The sequence below is a fragment of the Sinocyclocheilus grahami genome, unplaced genomic scaffold (assembly GCF_001515645.1).
Source record: "Sinocyclocheilus grahami isolate Dianchi unplaced genomic scaffold, SAMN03320097.WGS_v1.1 scaffold377.1, whole genome shotgun sequence".
Classification (NCBI taxonomy): domain Eukaryota; kingdom Metazoa; phylum Chordata; class Actinopteri; order Cypriniformes; family Cyprinidae; genus Sinocyclocheilus; species Sinocyclocheilus grahami.
In genome coordinates this window covers 1,875,945-1,899,194 of record NW_015505556.1, presented here as the reverse complement: position 1 = coordinate 1,899,194, position 23,250 = coordinate 1,875,945, and the positions used below count along the sequence as shown (strand labels likewise).

Genomic DNA, 23,250 nt, shown 5'->3' with positions numbered 1-23,250 from the left:
TATCACAACACACATGGAAACACTTGACAGACTGACATCAAAGCTCAACGAATGACTGCAGGAATCATAATGACTCAAACATGCCACTCGCTTTGAGACAAAACAGCATTGCTATTCATTTCCATACAAGTGAACATTAAAGATATTAAATGTGCAGTAGGAGATCTTGGAAAATGCTAACTTTAGCCTGATAGCACTGAAAAGGAACGTCCCACCTTCCCTGCAATCGCCGTCAAAGGGCACGCCCCCTGAACGCATTTACACTCACAGACAAGAACACCAGAGACAACATTACAATAGGCTACATCAGCGGTTCCCAATTCCAATCCTCGCACCCTCCTGCTCTGCACATTTCATATGCATCTCTTATCACGTGCAACGTTTGTTCTATTCGACCATGAGTGCCCTGGGAAGTGTACATCACTGGATATTCCGCCATGATTCTAGTTTGAAGCGAGCGTATATGTTCCATACAAAGGGCATTAAAGTGTGCGAGATGTGAATTTAAATAGTATTTATTTGCAGAGGTATATTATGTCACACTTCTCTAGTAAGTTTCGTCTGTGTGTGAAGATGCTGCGCAGCGCAAATCCATGAATGAATGTTCCGAAGTGAAGTAAACGTCAACTGATTTCCCCTGCTTCCCTTGCGCGAGGACTGGAATTGGGAACCACTGGGCTACATCATGTGTCATTCACCAGTGTGAAGACTTTATAGTACAGTTAGTAAAAGTACTACAATACCACGAAGGAATTCCAATCCTCGCACCCTCCTGCTCTGCACATTTCATATGCATCTCTTATCACGTGCAACGTTTGTTCTATTCGACCATGAGTGCCCTGGGAAGTGTACATCACTGGATATTCCGCCATGATTCTAGTTTGAAGCGAGCGTATATGTTCCATACAAAGGGCATTAAAGTGTGCGAGATGTGAATTTAAATAGTATTTATTTGCAGAGGTATATTATGTCACACTTCTCTAGTAAGTTTCGTCTGTGTGTGAAGATGCTGCGCAGCGCAAATCCATGAATGAATGTTCCGAAGTGAAGTAAACGTCAACTGATTTCCCCTGCTTCCCTTGCGCGAGGACTGGAATTGGGAACCACTGGGCTACATCATGTGTCATTCACCAGTGTGAAGACTTTATAGTACAGTTAGTAAAAGTACTACAATACCACGAAGGAAGATCGGCTTGTTGATGTTTGTCTGCCATTCTCGCTCTGTCTGCACAGCGTGCGTACTTTGCAAGACAATCATCTCACGCGGTCATCATGCAAACAACTCAGAATCTCAGTTTGAAAAGAAATATAAGAAAATAAACATAAAAGATAAACTCATTAGTCAACTAATGTTGCTGGATGACAACTTAACTACTCCGTCTGTAGGCTTATCACTAAAGCTTAACCACAGTGTCAGAATATTACAGACAAATACATTTAAACTCCATCCCAGTACAAAAGATTTGATCCGAAGCCAAAGGATCTTAAATCAATTTAAAAAAAACATGCACATATGCACATGAATAGTCTTGCAAAAAAAGCTAAACAAATCACCAAATTTTCAGTTAATTTCTTGTACAATTGTAATTTACAAAATTAAAGCAACTTCTTGTACATGATTTGTTGTAAATGCTGTTTTGATGGCTGTAGCGAAACAGTGCCTTAAAGATGAACTTCAAAGATGCAATCTCAGACAGGACTTTAGTGTTGTTGTACACTGTCAGCATGCTAAACTATCTCAATTAATCATCTTTAAACAAGAAAAAAGTAAACTCATTTAACTAGTTGTTGAACACTTGATGCTGGTAAACTTTTAAGCAACTGGTCTGGATGGCTGACTAGTCAAGTTTGCATAAATATTCAAAACGTGGTAAACATCAGATGTTCATCAAAATTCAGTTAACAAATGACTCACTACTTCACTATAATCACTTTCCACGGACATGAATTACACAATCAACACTTTCCAAATGTCACTGATCTTTGGGACCTTTACATAGAAACAGAAATCTTTTTTTAATGCCAAAGATGCTTAAAATCTGTTTTTCATTAGAGATTCTTAAGAACACCAAACAACCCATCAACAAACACAGATAACTAGTTCTGCTAAAAAGTTCTACATTATTCATTTAGTCTGAAACAGAAATAGAACAGACAGACACAGATTAAAGGAATCGCCGTCAAAGGGCACGCCCCCTGAACGCATTTACACTCACAGACAAGAACACCAGAGACAACATTACAATAGGCTACATCAGCGGTTCCCAATTCCAATCCTCGCACCCTCCTGCTCTGCACATTTCATATGCATCTCTTATCACGTGCAACGTTTGTTCTATTCGACCATGAGTGCCCTGGGAAGTGTACATCACTGGATATTCCGCCATGATTCTAGTTTGAAGCGAGCGTATATGTTCCATACAAAGGGCATTAAAGTGTGCGAGATGTGAATTTAAATAGTATTTATTTGCAGAGGTATATTATGTCACACTTCTCTAGTAAGTTTCGTCTGTGTGTGAAGATGCTGCGCAGCGCAAATCCATGAATGAATGTTCCGAAGTGAAGTAAACGTCAACTGATTTCCCCTGCTTCCCTTGCGCGAGGACTGGAATTGGGAACCACTGGGCTACATCATGTGTCATTCACCAGTGTGAAGACTTTATAGTACAGTTAGTAAAAGTACTACAATACCACGAAGGAAGATCGGCTTGTTGATGTTTGTCTGCCATTCTCGCTCTGTCTGCACAGCGTGCGTACTTTGCAAGACAATCATCTCACGCGGTCATCATGCAAACAACTCAGAATCTCAGTTTGAAAAGAAATATAAGAAAATAAACATAAAAGATAAACTCATTAGTCAACTAATGTTGCTGGATGACAACTTAACTACTCCGTCTGTAGGCTTATCACTAAAGCTTAACCACAGTGTCAGAATATTACAGACAAATATTCAAAACATTTAAACGTCAGATGTCCATCCCAGTACAAAAGATTTGATCCGAAGCCAAAGGATCTTAAATCAATTTAAAAAAAACATGCACATGATGCTGCAAATAGTCTTGCAAAAAAAGCTAAACAAATCACCAAATTTTCAGTTAATTTCTTGTACAATTGTAATTTACAAAATTAAAGCAACTTCTTGTACATGATTTGTTGTAAATGCTGTTTTGATGGCTGTAGCGAAACAGTGCCTTAAAGATGAACTTCAAAGATGCAATCTCAGACAGGACTTTAGTGTTGTTGTACACTGTCAGCATGCTAAACTATCTCAATTAATCATCTTTAAACAAGAAAAAAGTAAACTCATTTAACTAGTTGTTGAACACTTGATGCTGGTAAACTTTTAAGCAACTGGTCTGGATGGCTGACTAGTCAAGTTTGCATAAATATTCAAAACGTGGTAAACATCAGATGTTCATCAAAATTCAGTTAACAAATGACTCACTACTTCACTATAATCACTTTCCACGGACATGAATTACACAATCAACACTTTCCAAATGTCACTGATCTTTGGGACCTTTACATAGAAACAGAAATCTTTTTTTAATGCCAAAGATGCTTAAAATCTGTTTTTCATTAGAGATTCTTAAGAACACCAAACAACCCATCAACAAACACAGATAACTAGTTCTGCTAAAAAGTTCTACATTATTCATTTAGTCTGAAACAGAAATAGAACAGACAGACACAGATTAAAGGTCAAAGTCATTGCCCATAATACTCAAAAGAGGTCACATAAAAGACTGAACGAAGCACAAACTGGTTTAACTGCACTACTACAGTTTGGCGGTTGTCTAATAAAACTAAGCGCTACTTCAATTGAAAAGGATGAGTCCAGCTTTGAGCTGCATCTTAAATAGCCGAGGAGAAAGATGGTTGAATGAGAGGACACTAATCAGTGGTTTGCTGAAATCCGTCAGTCCACCAGGGAACATGGAGTGTGTCCTGCAGGAAGCTTTCCAAACGTCTGCCGTTGGAACCCAAGACAAGATGGACTTCCACTATCACAGTCATTCATCATTCCCCTGCTTTTCTAGGCACTTTCAAGAGCTTTGAGAGTAGAACTTCAAAAGATGCCACTTTTAAAAGCGATGAATGCAAACAACAATGAAATGCCACTAGGGCTGTGACGGTGGCAGATTTTTCCCTCCGCGGTGGTAATGGATCAACTACAACTAATAATTTTGTAAATAATAATTTTGTAAATTGTAAATAATAATTAACAAAAGTGTGTGTTTATTTTAGCACTTCCGTGATGTGAACAGGCAGTCTGCAAAACACTCATCAAATATCAAAGAAATAATACAGTTAAATAAGAAAGTAGCCTAAATAATAAAGTTACACCCTGTCTACCGGACGCGAGTGGTGCGGCGCAACAAAATACTATAGAGCTTATTATAATCAGTGATGCTGTCTACACTGGATGCGGCACGACACGACATGACAAATCCCCGACAGTAAATTGCCTCGTCCTATTTATGAGGTACTGACACAAAGTTCAAATGTCCGCAGTTGTCACGGCGACCGTCACAGCCCTAAATGCCACAACACAATATCAATGTTATCTTAAATTATTTCTGAGCTACCATAACAGCATTTCACTTCATTAAAGGTAGTGATACTTGATGTTTAAATTAATGGTTCAACCGATACATCGACCTTGCCGGTATTTGCCATTTTTTTATTATTTGCTTAAGCCAATATTTTTTCAATATGTCAGAAGCAGGATGCATATTTTGATGGCATGCGGGACATTTATTTTGACAGTGCTGAACACTAAAACACACAGAGCTTGCATTGTTCGTACATATCGGTCGACAATTACTTTAAATACTATTTTCTATTGGAGTTTGAAAGTCAACTAGACTTTCAACTAGAAGTCGCTCATTGAATGTTTGGCTTCCTGAAGAGTCAGAGAAAACTCTTTCCAAACATTGATCTGCTCGTTTGAGCATCCTGACATATCAGTTTCAGACTCAACCAATGATGATAGTTTTGGGCAGGTTTTTCTGGCCAATGGAGTGTTTGGGAAATCTGTTGGGAAATAGGTCATTCATCAGTTCTCTGTGTTTCGAGACACTTTCAGAGTAGAACTTCGAAAGATGCCATTTTTGAAGGTGATAAATATAGACAATAACAATGACATAGCACAACACAATATCAATGTTTTTTAAAGGATTTCTGAGCTACCATAACAGCATTTTACCTCATTAAAAGTGGAGTTACTTGATGTTTAAATTTGCCGATATTTGAAATTTGTTTAATTATCAGTGTTTTGTTCTTTTTGCCCGACATGTCAGAATCGGGATGTTTATTTTGACAGTGTGCAGGACTTTTATGTGTGTTAGGCTGGACTTTGTTTTTCTGACCAATGGGGTGTTTGGGAAATCTGTTGGGAAATAGGTCATTCATCAGTCCCCTATGTTTCTTGAGACACCTTCAGAGTAGAACTTCAAAAGATATAATTTCTGAAGGTGATTAATGTAAACAACAACAACGAAAAGTGTCTTCCATAATGACATTTTACCTCATTAAAGAGGAAGAGACTGGAAGTTCAAATATTTTCTACTATTCAAGTTTAGAGTGATGTTCAGAGTCAACTAGAAGTTGCTCATTGGTTGCTTCATGAAGAGTTGAACAAAATGTTTATATACTTGTTTAAGACATGTCAACTTATGACTCGTCCAATGACGTGAGTCTTGAGATGGGATGGGACTGTCTGTTTTTCTAGCCATTGTTGGCGAATAAGCGGCAGTAGGGGTGTTTATCCGTTTAATGCAGATATACTTTTTTTAAAAATGACCCGTAACAAAATAGTCAAATATGTATCATCTTAAGATAAACCTGAAAATAGAAGTCTGGAATAACAGAAACGGTAAAAAACCACAAACTGAAATCTATTTCTTGCAGTTAAATCGTATAATAGGTTACTAGTTAAAACATGCACACCAGTGAGACGCTGCATTAGTGTAACTAGCCCCAGGTTTTTGACGTTGCCAATAAATGTGAAAAGCCAAAGCTTTACAAAACTCATTCATATCCCAACACGGCTGATGATGCAAGCGACTGTCACGGTTCTCACACGCAACCTAATTAGGAACCGAATGACGAAACTATGCTCGGCACTATTGCTATAAAAGGGAGTAAAAACAAACCTTTTTTCTGTTCCCCATTCAAACACCGAAGGCAAAGAGACAAAGCTTTAGATTTGAGCCAGAAAAGGACATGCTCAAGTTTTATTTTTGATGTCGTTTGATAAATAACCAATCAATATGCCAGAAGAAAAGCTGTTTATTGAGAAGCTTCCCCTCGTCTTTGGCAAGTATCACTGAAGGTAAAGCAAGAACCCAAAAACACCATGTTCGAGCGGCTCTGGAACAGGTTGTCCTTTTCATTACCCCGACACTAAGGTACCAGTGCCCTTCCAGGGGCAGTAAATAACGGCGCTAAACTAATTTAGCTTTCCCTGCCAAATGCCAGCAAGCGGCAGGAGCGCTCGAGGGAGGCAAGCTGCCTTTCCCCACTCCCAAACCTACCCGACATGACACGGGCCTAATTAACACAGGCATCCACTGTGGACGCCTCGGTTTGATGGAAAAACGTGAGCTGAAACTCAAACGGGCACTTGTGCAAACGCCTCGCAGAGATGACAGGATCGAGGATCAATACCTGTCTCGCCCCTGTTTGATGATGAAAAACTGAAAAAAGAAGGAATACAATCAGGGACAGGATGAAGAAAAACAACAAGAAGACAACAAAGCTGAAATGCAAAATTACTCAAGAGAACCCTCTGACCTGACTGAAAAGCACTTGTGCCTTCTGTGCCAGAACGGCCTCAGAGTTTTAATTCCCTCTCGGCGATTGAGTAATTGAGATTCTCTAATAAAAAAGCGGTTTCAAAGGCTGCTGGAACTGACAGGCTCTCCGTCAGACTAAATCACAGCTCTTTCTGAAGAGCCCGGGCACGGTGAAAGGGAGGGAAGCACTTCCCGCGGTTAGATTACACACTGCATCAGATGAAAGAGCCTCTGCTCGCGTTTTCATCTTCCCCTCTTGGAAATCTCCCTCGCCGCCTTCTTTTACTTTCGAGATCTGTAAGTAGACAAGTATAGGATTTTATCTCAGAGATGACGGCCACCCTTGCTCTCCGCTCTTATTAGGCCCGATCGGTAGGTTCTCGGGAAGCCGACGATCTCACTCTGCCAACTCCATCATTAGCCAATTCAAACAGAGGCCATCTCCAGCAGTCATGTTAGCGCCCACGAAGGGAACATTTGATCCAACCCAAAAGAGAAGAGAACAGCTGTCCTGGGCCGGTCTAGAGGAGTTGGGTTGCCCCGTTTAACTGCACAGTAAAGAGGGTGAAATCCTATCTGCATTTGACCTACTGCACTGCCCTTAACGCTAGCACAAGCGAGCCGTTTTGGCCTCCGGCGTGCCCGTCCGACTGATCGCACTGTCAAACACAAAGGCGAGGCTAGCAACATATTAATCAGGGATAATCTGTGGTTAATGCACACGAGCCTTGCAGGAACACTGAACTGCAAAAGAAAAGTGTGACCAGTATTAAGTAACCAAACAATTATTGATCATTAACCAAACAATGTGATGTAAATTAACTGAGTAGTTACAGACAATACATCATCCAGGCACATTATTAGGTTGATATTTATCCATTTTGGGGTTATACTTTAGGACAATAAACATTGAGATATGGGGGAAAAATAAAATAGATAGAAAATGTACATTTTATATATGCCTTTCTACGCGTTCACATGTTCATAAAATATTTTACGCTGTTAACGCACTGGCCCCGCCCCCAGATCTGTACATCATCTTACATTTCATATAGCTGACTGTTGACAAATACAATGCAGGGCAACAACTCCATAAATACAGTTATGCCTTAAAATTCAAGATATTGGTGCAAAAAATGCCCCTGTATAAGTTGTCTCATTTATATCATACGATAAGTGATCACACCAGCAGTGAGAGCAATATCACACGAGTGCTGATTTTGTCCCTAATATCACAAGTTAAATGTGATTTTATACAACGGTTCAGTAAATATGAAGTTGATATTGTGTTACATTTTAAACACAATATTATGCTTTTGCTCAATTTTGCAGAGAACAAATTACCTTTAAAGTGGAAATGAAGCAGTCAGTCAAGTTTACATTATTTAGTAAAGTGATTTCCACTTTGATTAAAAAATATATAACAAACATGATTAATGTAAACATTTTAAAGAAAAAAGGTTGTTTTGTTATAGCTTTTAGAGCAAGGGCGCCGCCATCTTGCAGTACAACAGCGCGTGTGACGTCACGGGGTTGGTTCGCTCTGATGGCCAGTGAAGTAATACAAGCATTTCTTTACATTTTGAACACACGCTTGTTTTGAAATGGAGGAAGATTACATTGAAAGCACTGTTAAGTCCATAATAAGTGCAATTGCCTATGCATTTGAGCCGATACGGCGATGGGACCGAGCAGTATGGATTTGAAGAAACCGCACCGGTAAAGTGCGGATCAGAAACAATACTCGTTTACGTGGATACTCCTCAAGACTGTCATACCGACGTGCTTTGTGTGCATTTGCTGATGAAGGCATGACAGAAAGTTCAATTTGGTAGCCTCCTCACGTGCTGTCCGAGCCGAGCTGTGGCTTTGTGTGTGTGTGCAGCACCGCCGGCGCGAACAGAATTGATCTATCAAAACGCCTGCGTACTGCATTTAAATCTCTTTCAGAAAAGGTCTATCACAGCATGTAAATACCGCACTGAAATCTATTCCGTGCTGTCTCACGCTTGAATGGCTTAAACACTTTCATATTTAAACTGACAAGGCTTAAAACACGTGAGAATGATAAACTTTATTGAGGAAGCAGCACTGGTCCCATTGTTCAGATAACGTTAGGTGATTAGTTAAACACTACGTCCTGTTAACAGCAGGAAAGCTAATTGTATTCTCAGGTGAACAAAATATGATACATACAACTGGTGAACCAGTCAATGTAATGCATATGTCTTAATGGTCTGACATAACAATAAAATGCGACATGAATGATGAAGCGTTGTCTGGTTACATCACCTTGAGCCTGGGATTATGAAAACAATGTTTGGGATACCACTATCAAAACTTAGCATATAGACAGTTTGATGTTGAATATTCATCCAAATTATGGTGAAAATCAAATTATTTGAGTGTTAAGTAAAGAAATGCTTCTATTACTTCACTGGCCATCAGAGCGAACCAACCCCGTGACGTCACACGCTGTGGTACTGCAAGATGGCGGCGCCCTTGCTCTAAAAGCAATAACAAAACAACCTTTTTTTCTTTAAAATGGTCACATTAATCATTTTTGTTATATATTTTTTAATCAAAGTGGAAATCGCTTTACTAAATAATGTTAACTTAACTGACTGCTTCATTTCCACTTTAAAGCCATAGCAGAATTGTTGCACGTCTCCGAGCAAGAGAGCGGTGCTTAGTTTCTGAATGAATCCACGTTTTGAACAAATCGTGTGAACCAATGATTCAAAGGCCCATACATAAAGAGAGGTATTTAATGAATTCCTGAATGAATCAGCCGTTTGAACGAATCGAAAGAATGAATGACTAAAAAACACATTTACCGCCACCTGCTGGCAGATTTAGTTTCGTATTTAGAGTATGATTTCATAAAAAAAAAAAAAAAAAAAAAAAAAAAAACCTCCCCCAAACTTTTAAATGGTAGTGAATTTTTTATTTTTTTTGGTTTATTTATTGAACAACTATTGGCAATGAGGGGTGGAATGGGTCACAAAGTGAATTAGAGCTCCCACAAAATATGCATTTTCTGCTAGACTAGCAATTTAGCCCAAACACTACTGCTAAGAATTGACTGATTGATTTCTTATTTAAAAAAAAAAAGATTTAAGACTAAATCGCTTTTGTTATATATATAAACATTAAAGGGATAGTTCACCCCAAAAAATTTTAATTCTGTCATCATTTACTCACCCTCATGTCATTTCAAACATTTCTTTTGTGGAACATAAAAGAAGGCATTTTGAAGACTGTTGACAACAAAGCCATTTTAATCACCAATGAATTTCACTGTATGAACAAAAAAATACTGAGATCATTCTTAAATGATCTTCTTTTAAGTTCCATAGTTTATGTTAGGCCATTGTAGCCTAAATGTTTGTGTAGTAAATTTTATTTTGAATCAAATAAAAAATGTCTTTCTAAAACTAGCCTACAATTTGTAATGTCTACTTGTTGATACTTTCTCATTTAACACAAAAATAGCTTTAAATAATCTTTTGTGGGTATTTTCAGTCAAATTTATTTTGCGATTAATTAGATTAATCGCCACCAACATGAAATTAATTACATTAAAAATTTTAAATCGACTGTCAGCCCTAATATATATATAAATAAAATGGTTAAATTTAAAATGGTAAAAGTTGTTAACAAGTACCAAGCTTATTAATATCCTCCTATGAAACGCCACAAATATGTTAAACATATAAAAAAAGCTCAGATCTGCTGCATCATCATAACACTAATCACAACAAAGATGTATCAGTTAATGCCTTTATGACAAGCCACCAGATGTTAAAGAAGTTAAGCACGACCTCAACCCATAAACATTTTCCAGCTCTGTCAAACATCCAAGCCAAATACTCAATTACAGGGGCAGGAAAGGGGGCTTCTTAACAAGCTATTTCTAAGAGTCTGCCTGTGGGGCCGGGCTCTCGTTCCGCGCTAGCTATCACACCGAGGTTCCACCGTGTAATTGGATTGTGTGCTTGAACTGCTGACTGAAACAGAAAAGTGCAGGACGCTTCAGGTGACGGGAATCAAGCATCCTGCGGGGTCAGCCAGACTCCATCTTAGCGAAATGTCAAGAGCGGCATCCAGTCTGGAAGCGCAGCGAGACTTCAATTTGTGGCCGTACGCGATGTACCATTCTGCATTGCCCCAGAGCAGCCCGGTTGGGTTCAGACGTCTGCCAGGTCGTTGATTACGGTACGTAGACGTGCCCCGAAGACCCTGCCTGCAACAGACCTTTTCGCTTGGACGGTTCTCCAATCTGAGGCTGTTTTTGTCAGATAGCAAAGCTTTGATGGCGCCCTTGTGTGTAAAAATGAAACATCTTTGGCATTTCATCTCAATTCCCCTGTGCACCAATAAAGCAGGGGAGATGCTTCACTCCAAACTCCAAAAGCCTGTGTGAACGGGTAACTGATTTGGCACCTCGAATGACAGGTCCCGCAGTACGTGAAATCTCTGGAAGGGAGCGCAGCGGCTTCGGGAGGGTTTTTACAGCCTTCATGTCACGGATAATTTCCAGCCTATTCACAGAAAGGACAGAAATACTGTTTGCTGGGCACACGGAGTACCCGGTTGAGGAGGCTGACAAGCTCCCAGATGGATTGAACAGGCTGCTGGGGGAGCGAGATCATGGTGCTACTATTCACAAGCGTGGTTTCCTGGCAAATTCAACAGCTTTCTCATCCCAGACAAAATCAAGAACAGTTCACGTTAACTTTGTCAACGCCCTCAAGTCAGTTCAAAACCTGATGGACTTGCTTCCATGGAACACAAAAGGAGAAACTCTGATGAATGTTCACGCTGCTCTTTTTTTTAGCACAATGTAAGAACTAGGGCTGTGCGATTAATCGAAATCGAAATCGCGTTTTGAGACGTTGCGATTTCCTAATCGCAAAGCCTGCGATGTGGACGCGATATTACTATGTTCCACAGCATATGCATGAGTTGCAATCTTACTTGCCCTGGGCAAGAGTTTAGCCAACTGCGTAAACACCCACCATTAAAACAAGCAAACAAACAAACAAAAAATAACGGAACGCGGGACGGGAGAGAGACAGAGTGGTATTGTGGGTCTACTGGGTCAGATCGATAGTTAGGCAAATTAAAACTAAAGAAAAACGTATGCAACTTAAGCTTCGAAATGACAGACAACGAACAAAAAAGGTCATTTGCAAGAGCTGCGTCACAGAGCATATCAAAAGCTCCCGTATCGGTTCTGTTTTCAGTACTGGAGAATAAAAGATACATTCTTAGATGTTTTTGTTAGTACGTGAATGTTATCTTTCACATTTTATCTCCCCAACAGATTAATTTGAAATAAGTTCATAATGCATGTTGGCTATTCCCAATTCAGAAGAGCGCACACACAGCCTGTGTCTGTGAATGCTTCTCATACTCTCTGCCCCACGTGGCGCGAATCCCGCGTTCATGCTTGCCGCACTCACGCAGCCCGTCTCGTAATGCTCGTTTATACTCGCACCAGGCTCCGCACCGCAAGTCTCCACGAGCGCATCTGGCAGTATGGATGAGGCTTGATGCACGAGTGTCGATTCGCGCCTGGCTCCGCGTTTAAAACGAATGTAAATTCAGTCTAACTGCTTGCTAATTTCACTTGGATGAAATGAAACATTCAGCACATTTTCCACTTGCTCTTAAAATCCAAAATACTTACAATGAATAAATCAATGTAATACTTTAATAACTGACTTAAGAAATACAGTTCTTTATTTATAAAAAAATATTTTCTGTGAAATTCAGTAATTAAGTTAATTCTGTAAAAGTAGTAATACCATTATAATCTTGCCTGCTGTAGAAAAGAAAAACAATAGAACCACTCCCAAAACACAATAACAAATTTAATGTATTTCAGGTTATAATGGGAATTGTATTGGTTTTAATGTAAACTATAATGGTGTCTATTTGATGGATTCTATTGGTGGGATGTAATCTGGCAGATGGCAACCAATAGAACAACAGTAATTCCTATTGGAATAATGCCCAAAACAAAAAGAAATTTTGTAATGGTTTAATGGAAACTATGTGTATCTGTGATGGTTTCTATTGTTTTTTTCAGCAGGGTAATGATACCCATACTGTGCTGCACATTATTGACAATATTGAGCTGAAGCTTGACTTTGCAAATTTAAAATCGCAATATCTGTCAAATAAAAATCGCAATTTCATATTTTCCCCCAAATCGCAAAGCCCTAGTAAAAACCACAATCAGAAGTCTCCAAATACATTAAACATTAAATTAAATATGAAATTAAACTAAGCTGCTACAGTGGCAACTATAAAATCCTTCATATTTAACAGAAATTCTCATATTAAAAAAAAACGTTTGTCTGATCAAACATGTTCAAGGCAACAATAAAAAAAAACTATATATAATATTAAACCTGTAACAAAATTACAAAATAAAAAAAATATTTGTTTAATATTTCTTAAATTAAAATAAAATCAGGAAAAGAAAATATTATATTTGCTGATATGGTATAAAATATTGCTAAAATAAAGTACAATAAAAAAAAAAAAAGTATTAAAAATTGTGATGCACAATTAAACTGCTTACAAAATTACAAAAGACAACTCTTTCAGTTTAATATTTTACAGAAATTGTAACATTTCAAAAAATGTATTTGTATTTTTATATACATAGTACGTGTTTGCTTGATGCCATATCAGCTACATTTAACTTAAACTAAAACAAAAACAATCATTAGATAACCTAATATCTTTAATATTTCCTTCTTTCTTTCACTCTAACATATAAAAAACATGTATTCATTCATTTATTTTTTGTTTGATGCTACTTCAGCATAAAAAATTTAGGCAGCAATAAAAAGTAAATAAAAAGAGTATACAATTCAACCTTTTTTTTTTTTTACAAAATTACAAAAACAGCAAAATTTCCTACATTAAAAAATATCTATTATTTTAGAATTAGCTGATATAGCTTAGCATAAAATAACTAAAATGATAGAACTAAAAGTAAAATAATAAAAAATAACAACATTTAAATATATTTAAATAAATAATATATATAGATAGATAGATAGATAGATAGATAGATAGATAACATACACACACACATACGTAAACTTCTAACAAAGTTACTATACCTAGGCCTGTATAAAATCTTTCAGTTTAATATTTGATAGAAATACTAATACATTAAATTAATTAAAAAATATACAAATAAATTTATTTATAAATAAAACAATAAATACATCAAAACCAATGCTTACAATAACAACCGTAAAATTAAAAGCAGGGCCTCTGAAAATGACTAAATTACTTTCTGAAGTCAAATCCAATACACAAGTCGTTTGCCATAAACCTAATGCACAGCAAAGGTGAAGTGTACAAACGTGTGGGAAGTTAAAGTGTGCAATCAAGGCGTGACAATGGTCTATTGAAGCTGGAAACATAAAACAATGATTTCATGCCAAAGACGCCTCCGTTGGCAAAGTCCGCCTGCAAAGTGTGTACTGCGGGCGTCACATTTATAGTTCAGAGACAAACTAATGCACGTCTTTAAAAAAATAAAATAAAATAAGCACTAGTGTTTCAGCCATTCATTCTCTTAAAGGGGTCATCGGATGCCCATTTTCCACAAGTTGATATGATTATTTAGGGTCTTAATTATATCTTAATGAAAAGTCTGTAACATAGTTTGGTTCAAATTTCTCAATGGTAGTGTAAAAAAAACACCTTATTTACCCTGAAGCGGCAACCTCTTGCTCTCTCGCGTGAAGCCAACACGAAAGTGACTTAATAAAACGGAACTGTAATTTGTCAACTGGCCACTAGAGGCTGGCTGCAAAAGGAAGTCAATCCCATAGACTCCCCATTAGGGCTGCACGATTATGACAAAAATCATAATTGTCGATTATTCCCTTGAAATTGATTATTAACTACGATTATTACAATTTACATTGAATGATGTTTATACCATTGTTTGATGCAACTGCATGGCGTATTTTTATATGAAAATAAACAAGCTTAAAACACTAACTGAAAAACCTTTAGTGCTTTTCTATAGTCTTAAGCCTCAAATGTCAAATATACATCGGATTGGTTTCTTCTTTAAATTATAAAAAAAGTAAAAATATGAATGGTATTATAATGTTATACTAAAACTAAAACAATGGAAAAACCCTTAAGATAACATGTAGAAAGAAAAAACATCTTAACCGTGCAGAATAGCATAAGTGGACTTTGAATGATTAATTGCCGCTTTGAACGATTACATAATTGTGGCATCCATAATTGTAATTGAGATTAGAAATTCGATTAATTTCTGCACGATTAATTGTGCAGAAATTCTACTCCCCATGTTAAAATGCCCAACTTTACAGCAGAAAAAAACATGTTTACAGCCTGGTACAAAAAGTGGTTTTGGTCTATATAGCTAATTTTGCCCTTCACGACAACTGTGACAACTTTTTTTACAACTCATTTGTATAAATTATATTAAGCCTTAAAGTTCTGCATAATTAAGGGCGTGGCTACTTGAGTGACAGGTGGATTGCCGCTGCTGACACTGTCGTCGAGCTAGGTGGGCGTGGCTTCAGCAACCAGCTCCCGCCTTTTTGCCCATTTTCGATTATCTGGGAGTGACACGCTGTCAAGATGGCGACGGACCGCTCCGCCCACTTTGAGCTTCAAAAGCGCTCTTCAGAAAACTACGGGTGACATCACGGACACTACGTCCATGTTTTTATACAGTCTAAATAAATATTGCATAGATAATAATTAAACTTATCTTTAAGATTATTAAAATCATTTTACATTTTAGCATTATGTTTATGTACATTTTTCCCCTAAATTCTCATTACGGTCAAGTGCAACAAAATTTAATCTAACATGGTAATGAAATTTAGTATGCAACAGAAGAAAGAAATTCATACACGGTTTGGAACAACATGAGGGCGAGTAATTTTTGAGTGAACTGTCCATTTAAATCAGCATAATTTTAATTATTAAATTAATTATAAAGAAAGACAATAAGAATAATTTAGGACTATTAAGCAAAACACCACTTTTTTTTTTTTGGAGGTGAAATATGAGCAGGACATGTCATTGGATTATTAAGAAATGCCACTATGGTGAAACTCAAGAGTATGACCCCTTTAATTTTTTTACAAATCCATTTCACCCTGATAGTGTTCACACTAAAATTTCTGGCTGAAAGCATTATTTGTCAATCAAATAATAACACTTGTCACAATTTTGTTGTGGTAGCGGTTCATACCAACACGTTTAACGTGTTCGTAAATAATGGTTGCATCTTTCATTGCGTGCAAAAAGTGACAACGCAAAACTAATTTTAAATCCCGTGTAGGTCCTAATTTGAAGTAATTTGAGGAAAGTGTAAAGTGCCACGCTTGATACAAAGGTAATTGCTGCAAAATAACCCTCCGGCGAAGTGAAGTCATTTGTTGCCAAGATGGCAATTAAAGACAGTTCACCAGCGGAGACCTAGAGACTACATGTCGACAGAAATCTACACCAAACACGGCAGGAGAAGACTTGAGTAGACAGGCTACACAAACACACAAGCCTCGTCTGACTCAGTCTTTCCAATCAGTCTTTGTTTTCTGAAAACACATCATCAATCAATTAATTACTCAAATGAAGCTGAGATAAGCTCAGGCCTTTAGGGTCAGATGCTCGCAGCTAATTTTCAAATAAGGATAAGTTCACTGTAAAAACTCACTATAATTTACCATAATAACCAACCCTCTCACCCCAATTCATGCTAAGATGAGTCAGGATGGTGGATTGGTAAAGACCGACTTGTTTATCTAGTGCTATAACACTATTAGTGCAAAGCTGTACATTTAGAAATGCAACATGCCGTTTTTTGGCATGCTACCAATCACGTTATCCAATAGTTTCTCGAATTTTAAAGAAGCACAGTCACAACCACCAAAAACAATTACTTTTAAAGCCAATTTCTCTTATCTAATGGACCCTACAACCCTTACAAAGAGGTTTTTTGCACCGATGCCATAAAATAACTATTACTGGTTCCCCAAAGAACCTTTCAGTCAACAGTTCTTGAAAGAACCGTGATTTTCATTAGGGGTGCTCCGATCAGGATTTTTGAGGCCGATCACCGATCACCGAAAGCAGTATCTGCCGATCCGATACCGATCTTTTTATCAGCTGGATGGTGACAGGGGGCAATGAACCCAACAAAACAATGAGTGCAGCTGTGCCGTGACGGATGTCTACCACCATCCCAGTGACACCAGAATGAAAATATTATAAAAATGGCACCAAAAAAACATGACTTTCCTACGATCCATCCAGACGAGAGAATGAATAATCTATAAGAGCTGCATCTATCTGGCCCATCTACCAAGGGTCAGTAAAATGATCAAAACCGTGCCTATTTAACTCATAAAGAAACTTGTCTTAAGTGGTTACAAACCTGTATGTTGTTATTTATGCTGTGGAAAACAAAAGATAACTTAAAAATCTTTATACATGCCAATTTTCATATTCCAACAGCTCATTCAACCATCTAAATGGACAAAAACACCAAAAAAAACATAATAAAAATTGGTCCATGCAACTTTCTCCAAGTATTAGGTCATATTAGCAAATTGAGGGTGAGTAACAACAGAGATCTCATTTTGAGTGAACTAGTTCTATAAGTTGCACATGGTTTTCAAGAGTCTTCAACAGTAAAAACAATACTGCACAATTTGCAGATGTACTTTCCAAGAATTGAAAGTGAGAAAACAGGAAGCACCACTTGTTAGCCACAAACATTAAACTTTATTTTACCGGAATTACACTGCTTGCTAAAGTAGAGTAAAAATTAAGCTGTCTGAAACAGATTTCAGAAAGAAGAAAAAGAAAAAAACCTTGGCATACTTCGACCTGAAGCCAAAGCTGTTATAACCAATCAAAAGGACCTTTAGTCTTTATGCTAGAAATGCAAAACGAAGCCAGTCAAAGCCTTTTTTCTAGCATGAGCCTGACTGGCATTTCAGAAATTATTCCACAAGCAAGACTGATTTACATTCCACCCAATCTACGGGCCGGTCACGCGTAACTGAGATGGACATGCCAATCCGGACACAGTCGGTCAGAGCCGCTGCTGAGATGATACTCTCAAAACAAGCTTCCCGTCAAGAGCAACTTTCACAACTGATAATGATATAGCTAATTTATACACTCACTGTTGATAAAAGACAAGTTAGAACTAATCAGAGTGAATCAGCTAACCATAAGAGCCATGCCTGAAAAAACCCATTCACAAAAAATAAAAACCCACCACCATGCTTTACTTCCTGTCCATTCTAGCAGAAATATGGCACAACATCTGAGAAATACGGTGAAAGGAAAAGCAGGATTAGCGGCATTGAGCTGTTAGATGTCATCAAAGCTTCAACAAAAGTGCTGAGTGAATTTAAGGAACGTCTTTTTAGAAACGTCTCTCATGAAGGACTGCTGTTTCTTATCTTGTTTCCCTGCAAGAACGTCTCTTGAACTTCTGCTGCCAGCGCTGGAGTTTCTCATCTGTTTGTGTTCTATCACGGCACTACAAAGAGAGCTGCTCTGTCAAGATACTCAGAGGACACATCCACTGTGAAAGCACCACATAGACAAATCACCAAGACATGTGTAAAATACATTTCATACTGTAACCATCTTTTACACTGAAAACTTAAACTGCTTCTAGAACATTTCTCTTTTGCCAGGGAATGACAGGAAGAGGAATTTACTGATTTTACCGCAAAGAAATTAAATCTAGAAAATGCACTCTGGGTAATAAAGTTTTCTTCCACTGATTAATTTATTAAATATGATTAAATGCAAATTTTATAGGTGGAATTTCAGCCTCTGACTGAACTAGGCTTCTTACATTTCTTAAAACTATCAAACAAACTTCACTGTCCTATACGGTTACATCTGAAACTTCTTAGGTAAAGTTTTTTCTTTTCTAAGTTTTTCAAGACAAACTTTGCATTTCCAAATAAAAAAAAATATGGTTCTGTAAAATTACATAAGATAGGCCAACAGTAAAAAAAAAAAAAAATTTTTTAAACAATCTGAAACTTCTAGGTTTCTTGAATTATTTTCTTTAAAACTTTCAAACAAATTCAAGGTTTATTAAGAAAAGTTTTTCTAGATCAAAATTACAGTTCTGTAAAATTCTGTAAAATACAGTGAAATTGCTATCAGAAACCTCTAGGCTTTTGAAGTTTTAAAGAAAAAAAAAAAACACTTAAGAACTCATTCAAAGCTTTTCAAGACAAACTTTGCTTTTCTATTTAAAAATCGCAGATCTTAAATTCTGTAAAATACAGTAAAATTACTATCTGGAACTTCTAGGCTGCTTAAGTTTTGTCTTTAAAACTTTCAAACAAATGCAAAGCTTTCCTAAGAAAATTTTTGCTTTTCTAGATAAAAATTATAGTTTTGTAAAATACAGTAAAATTACTATCTGAAACTGCTAGACTTCTTAAATTTGTTCTTTAAAACTTCAAACTAGTTGACAGTTTTTCAGGACAAAATTTACTTTTTTTAGACAGAAATTACATGAATTCAAATTCATTTGAATAATCCTTTCATTCAAATTTGAATCGCAATTCTGCATCTGGTTTGGTACCTCAATTAAAATGCAGGAATTGAACTGGAATTTTAAAGACACTGTCAATTAAATCCTAAATGGCACACCCAGTGTAAAACATCAAATACAAAAACAGTTTTGCATTAGGAAAAACTTGTTTTAACACTCAAAAATAAAGTAGATTATAATTTTATTTTGATGATGGACTTTCTTAAATCAAATCACAGATATACTATGGTAAACACTTACATAGCATACATTATCTTACGCGAATCATTGTGCTTTGTATACATTGATACAAAACAGCCCTATTGGCCTAACATTTAGAAATATTTAGAACGCTTTTGAGTTTTTGAACACTGGAATGTTACAGTTATTTACAACAATAGAACATTGCATTGCCGCATTCTAAAACCCAGCCCTATGGGACAATAATTGAAACTTTTTTGAATTCTTTTACATTTTTGAACACTGGAATGTTAGCCAGTTATATACAACAATAGAAACGCTTCTTCAAACCAATCAAGCGTTTCTGTAACTCCACACACAAAGTCCTGAAGGCAACTCGACTAAAGAGGTTCCCAGCAGCCGACCAGCTGTCCTCTGGATCTACTGCAGTCATCCCTTCAGAGACGACAGACACAAACAGGAAGATTCCTGTGTTCAACCAACAAGCTCCCAGCAGGCTTTGTTCAGTAGCCTCCACCCTTGCCTCTGCGTGACCCAGCTCAGAGGAAGCATATAATTGTCTTCCCCCCACAGGGGAAAGTGCCAGGAGCTCATAACAATGACTGAGAGGGCATTTCACTCACACGTCTGATCTGACGCTAAAACTGCTTCAGATTCATGAAGGAGATTTGAGGTGGAGGGCAGAAGTTACAGGGCCAGACTGAGGACTGAGATGTTTTACTTAATTTAGCATAAAAAAACACTCCAAGAACATTAAATATACAGACATTAAACAACATCCTCTTACAGAAACAATCATAAGTTTCATAGTTTGAGGTCCTGAAGCAAACAGGAAAAAACATGAATGGATCATTTGTTGTCAAATCAGGAATAAATGCAGTAACGCTAATCAATTCAAAGTGTTCTGGGAAATCTGGTCCCATTACAGAGAGGAAGGATTCTTCGATCTCCACACGACCACAAGACAGGCATATGTGCTCAACATCTGAAAACAAACCCTCAACATGGAGACGGCAGCTAGACTGATCAAATATTCATCATGCATTCATAATGATTGTGCTGGTAATATAAAATTAACCAATAAATATTGCCAATATTTTATATACATTTATATAGCAACTGGTTGCGAAAAGTGCTTTACAAAAATGTTACTTGACGTGAAAAATATGCATTGAATTAGGCTACTTAAAATAGTTTTGAATATAAATATAATTTATATTGGTGCAATGAAAATTAGTGATGCACCAAAATTTCTGCAAATTTTAGCTAGGGCTAAATGGAAATTTTATTTTTATATTTTGGATTCTGAATTTCGGTTTTTAAAAAATTATTTCAGAGCATCATTAAAACAAAATTGTGTTGATTTAGGGAAGAAGAAAAAAAAATAATTTTATTGCTCAGCTGTTTATATATATTTGTATAAGTATGTCCAACTTTATCCAAATACATACAGTATACTCAAAGCGATATATAACAGACAGAAAATCTCACCTGCTTGATTGCTTGTATCATCACAAAATATAAACTATATTATCGCCCAACTCTATTCTGCTGAATGTGACTTTTAGGCATGAAGACATTAAGATACATTAACATCAAGATTTTCTGTAAAGCTGCTTAAAACAATGTATATTGTAAAAAGCACTATGCAAATAAATGTTAATGTTGTGAGGTAAACATATTTTGAGATATTTAATGAAAATATAAAATCATAGCTGCCTTAGCACTAGCCTCAACAGACTGCGAAAGATAAAATCCCATCATGTTTCGTCTCGGAGTCGGGCAGGACTGTGAGGCTGTGGGGGAGGAGACGGATAAAAGGATCTTTATGGCGGCTTTGAGAGAAACAGAGAGGGAGGCTGGGAGCCAAACTCAGATCCGCTGGAGCAGATTCACTCACGACGACACAGGGCGCAATGATCGCGGCATCACGCAAGCCCAACAATTCAGTCAATAAACAACATCCACAATGCCAACCAGGAATCCAAACTTGTGGATTTACTAAGCTGATTTCTGTGGGAAAATGAATAGCTGGCAGCAGTTTGACATGATAAACATCAAGTACAGCAATTCCACAATATTTTTTTTTAAATGTTGTATAATTATCATCTGTGCAAGTGAATAACTCGCTAAAAACAAGCAACAAATTTTCCAACCAAAGTTGACATTTTAAGTTTCCTGTCGTTTCAATGAATTGAAAACTCACTTTAGCGATTAGTTTGACATAACTAAAAAAAAACATTTAGAACAATTTAAATATTTTAATAAAATAAATGAAAGTAATATTGGTGCAATGACAAATGGTGATGTACCAAAATTTCTGAAAACGTTCTGTCTTAAGTTTAAATTATTTAAAAACTTGCAATAAATTGTCATAACCAACCCTTTACAATGAGAGTAAATCACTCGCATATGCGACTAAATCTTCACTCTGGCCGACTAAATGATGTCTAACATTCGCCAATGGCTAATAAATTCCTAGATTTTACTCGCCAGTGTGTGAGTTGGAGGTTGAGTATAAGTTTAGCACAGATATATTTTCACTTGCCGAACACTGACTGAGCACTTCAGAGTTTCACTCTCTGTCAAGCGATCTGTGCCATTATTCAGTTCATCTCAATAGATGTGCAGCGCACCTGTATTTGACGTACCGTAAACTCTAGTGTAACGGCGCACGACTCACCGTCGCTTTGTCTCTCTCACTCACACACACACACACACACACACACACACACACACACAGAAAGAGACAGAACAAGAAAGTCTTACATAACATGCAGAATTGACGCGCTACATGTAAACGATATTCTTTGTTGCATTTTCCTGTCAAAATAACAGCGTTCCTTTGGAATTCTTCAGATTTTAAGAACAGCTGGGTTCTCCGGAAGTGGGCGGAGCTAATGCGCAAACGGCAATCTCATTGGCTGGCGCTCACCTATTATCGTCCTTGTTTAGATTTCAGCAAATCATTTAGAGCAAACACAGACAACCTGATTAATATTCATGAACAACAGCTCATTAATCCTTAGTGCGTTTTTTGCATTAATCCTTAGTATCATTTTGGTTAAATCTAACGGGCAGTCATTGGTCTCATTAATCTATTATTTGTTCCAGAGCAAACAGTTTTGGCAAAATCTCACCATGTTTATGTAACTTCAATCCTGTATATCAGAGCGCTGCCTTTGCACTATGGCTGCACGATATTGGAAAAAACTTACATTGTGATATTTTATATATGTTGTGATATGAAAAAAAAACAGACGACTTCAAAAGCTCTATTTGAAAAAAAAAAAATCAATGATTGTGTGATTTTGTAGGTGAGCAAATCAGCATAGAAAATACACAAATTACAAACATAGATAAACATAACAGAACAAAGATATAAATGAAATAAGCAGTGCTTTATATTTTTCCGGTAAGTCTTACAGTATTCAGGTATACTGGTTGAATAATCAAATGTAAAATAACACTGCATAGTCTTCACTGTGTAAATTAAATCTAATAAATCTGTGTTAAAGCTTCAAAAGTGATTTTTCTCTGTGTGTTTTGTTGTTGGATTAACATTCATGACACAGAAAGCCTTAGGAACATTAAACTGCTGTGAACCAATATACTATCCATTTTCTTTATCAATTGTTTACCTTC

The 23,250-nt window shown here is 37.0% G+C and overlaps 1 protein-coding gene across 1 annotated transcript in view; it reads right to left on the bottom strand.

Moving 5' to 3' along the window:
* Positions 1 to 23,250, bottom strand: part of LOC107549619 (zinc finger protein 609-like) — a 43,557-nt gene that overhangs the window by 1,790 nt on the left and 18,517 nt on the right. The gene's annotated exons all lie outside the window — the stretch shown is intronic.